Source organism: Enhydra lutris, unplaced genomic scaffold (assembly GCF_002288905.1).
Source record: "Enhydra lutris kenyoni isolate GAN:26980312 unplaced genomic scaffold, ASM228890v2 scaffoldscaffold27, whole genome shotgun sequence".
NCBI classification, from domain to species: domain Eukaryota; kingdom Metazoa; phylum Chordata; class Mammalia; order Carnivora; family Mustelidae; genus Enhydra; species Enhydra lutris.
Window position 1 is genome coordinate 4,546,896 of NW_019154111.1, and position 2,972 is coordinate 4,549,867.

The 2,972-nt window shown below is 39.6% G+C and overlaps 1 protein-coding gene across 5 annotated transcripts in view; it reads left to right on the plus strand.

Annotated features, from left to right (window-relative positions):
• Positions 1–2,972, plus strand: part of LOC111151859 (homeodomain interacting protein kinase 2) — a 172,270-nt gene that overhangs the window by 139,786 nt on the left and 29,512 nt on the right. The window lies entirely within an intron of this gene.

Sequence of the window (2,972 nt, forward strand, 5' to 3'; positions counted from 1 at the left end):
AAGTAAATTAATTTGTAAATAAAGGTTCCCAAAACCTATTCTCAGAGTGTTCCTACAGACAGTTTATATATGGTATCTTCTGTTGAATAGAAGTTTCTGGGCTTAATTTTAATGTAGCAGAATTGCAAAGATGTGTTTGGGCTCCCTACTCAGTTGGCCTTTCTCATGGCCCACTGTCTTAACTATTAAAGCTGACACCCTCCTTGCTGTCTGGGAAAGCCTCGTTCCCATTTTGTTCTTCAGAATTTGTCAGCCTTGTCCCTTCACTTCCCATATGAACTTAACCATCAGTCTTACAAACAAAACAATCACTGGCTCAGAGTTACACAGCATTTAGCAACTGTCATTACAAAACAAAAGGCCCTGAACTGTATTTGCTGGACTTGGGTTAAATTTTGTTATTTACCTGAGGAAAAGCTGACATCCTTACGGTGTTCAGTCATTTCATGCACAAAATACAGCATAGCTGTATATTTATCTTTTACTCTTTTCATTAAAAGTTTCCTTTTTTTGGAATAATTCCTAAATATTTAGCAGGTTTTGTCGCTATTATTAATTTTATTAATTTTCTTTTCTGATTATTTGTTTTTGGTTTCCAGGATGAAACCTGTTGGCTCTACTGAATTTGTTATATCTAGCAGTCCTTTTTTTTTAAGATTTTATTTTTTTATTTGAGAGAGAATGCGTGTGCGCATGTGTGCACACGAGCAGGGGGAGGGGCAGAAGGAGAGGGAGAAGCAAACTCCCCACTGACCAGGGGGCCTGACACAGGGCTCGATCCCAGGACCCTAAGATCATGACTGGAGCCACCCAGGTGTCCCTATCTAGCAGTCCTTTCTAAACTCTGAGTAGTTCTGGTTGTTTCTGTGAATTCCCGTGGATTTCTTATGGATTCTACCTTTTTACTAGCTTTGTTTCTTCCTCTACAATCCTTCTTCCACTGTGTGGCAGCACCTCAGAACCATGTTCAACAACAGTGTGGACACTGGACATCCTTGACTGGTACCTAACTTTAGAGGAAATTCTTCTGTTTGCCATACTTTGTTTGCCATTGGTATTTGACAGAAACTTTATCAAGCTTGATACCTTTTGAATGGAGTTATATCACATGTACTTTATGCATTTATTAAAATACTCATGTGTTTTTTGTTCATTCATCTGCTAATATGACAAGTTGCATTAATAGGTTTTTAATGTTAAACTGTCCTTGTATTTCTGAGATGAGCTTCATTTGATCACGTGTGTTTGATACGCATTTACACTTTACAATACTGGATTGTTTGTAAATACTGTGGTTAGTGTTTTTCATCTATTCAGAAGTGAGAAGTCACCTATAATTTCTTTCTCTTATAAAATCCTTATCTAATTTGAGCTTCGAGGTCATCCCAGTCTCATACAGTATGTTGGATATTATTACCCTCTTCTTCTGTGTTCTGGAACAGCTTATTTAAGGTGGATATTTATCATTCTTCATCTCTGTTCTTATGTCCAAAATGACATTGCAGTGACCACTGACGCCAGTTTCTGATGCCTACAGAGTTGTGTTGCTGAAAGTTTATAAACAGAGAACCTTCCATATTTAAAGTAGGCCGCCTACTTCTGCCTCTCTCACCAGTCCTCATAGTTTCCTTTTGCTCACACAGTTTGGTAGGAGGGAATTTGGAAAAGGCCAAGAAAGATCAAGAGAAGGAACTATAAGCTCACTCCAGGGGCCAACTATCTTGTTCATATTTTCTCTGATTGGCAGAAATCCAGACCAGCTTCCCAGTGCTCCTCCTCTGTGAGCCAAAACCTATAGAACTTGCACATACTTACAGATTTTTTGTTTGTTTGCCCACTTAACCCTGGCAAGCCAGAAATCATTTCTGAAAGAAACAATAATTAGCATTCTTATTAGCTAACCTAGGCATTCTTCATTATTCAGTTTGGGGAAAACCAGTAGGCTCAGCATTTCTGAATTTGTTTGTCCTTTAATCATAGCAGGGAAGAGCTTTACCTTTGCCTACTTGAAAGAGAGTCCCTAGAGTGCTGTAAATCTCCAAGTGGATTTAACCTAAAGCTCTAATTGGGAGAGGGAACAAAAAATACCTGTACAAAGAGTTTAGTCTCTACAATGTTTATAACACGGAACCACTAGGGGCAATTTGAATGTTCATCATAGATTTGTTAAATAAATTGATGTGTGTGCATAAAATGGAACACCATGTAGCCATTAAAAAGGACACGATAGGGGCACCTGGGTGGCTCAGTCAGTTAAGCATCTGCCTTCAGCTCAGGTCATGATCCTGGAGCCCCGGGATTGAGCCCTGAGCCAGGCTACCCGCCCAGCGGGGATTCTGTTTCTCCTTCTACCCTTCAACCCGCTCATGCGCTCTCTCTCAAATCAAATCTTTTTAAAAACAAAAACAAAAACAAAAACAAAAACAAAAAACACGGTAGACCAATGTGTCTCAACATGCAAAGATTTCTTATATTAGGTTAAAAAAAACTTTCTGTACTATCCAGTGTCACCATGTGTCTTTCTGTCCATTGGTTGTTTTCTGTTCACTTAATCCACGGCGGTATGTCAGCCTAGAAAGGTAGAGCTCTCCTGGTATTTTTAATTGCTGCCTTCAAAGGATGAAAGTAAGCTAACTTATGAAACTCGTTTGGTGGCTTTTTTAAAAAGCAGTAACTAAACATTTAAACTAGCACCTTCATGTTCCTCTGGGTAAATTTCTAGGTATCAGGCAGAGGCTTCCCAAATATTATTCCTTACCTTAAGTATATCCAGCAAGTGGGTATCACTCTTTTTACAAATATTTAAACCTTTCCAAGGATTGTATTTGTGAAAGTTTAGAGATGGAGTCTTCTCAATCCATTCCTCACATTCATTTTGTTCGCTTTGCCTTTTGCTCCCCACCTTCCAGCAGCTTCTCACGTCCTTCCAAAGGGAGACCGTCTCTCGGTGGGGGGGGGGGGGGGGGGGGGGG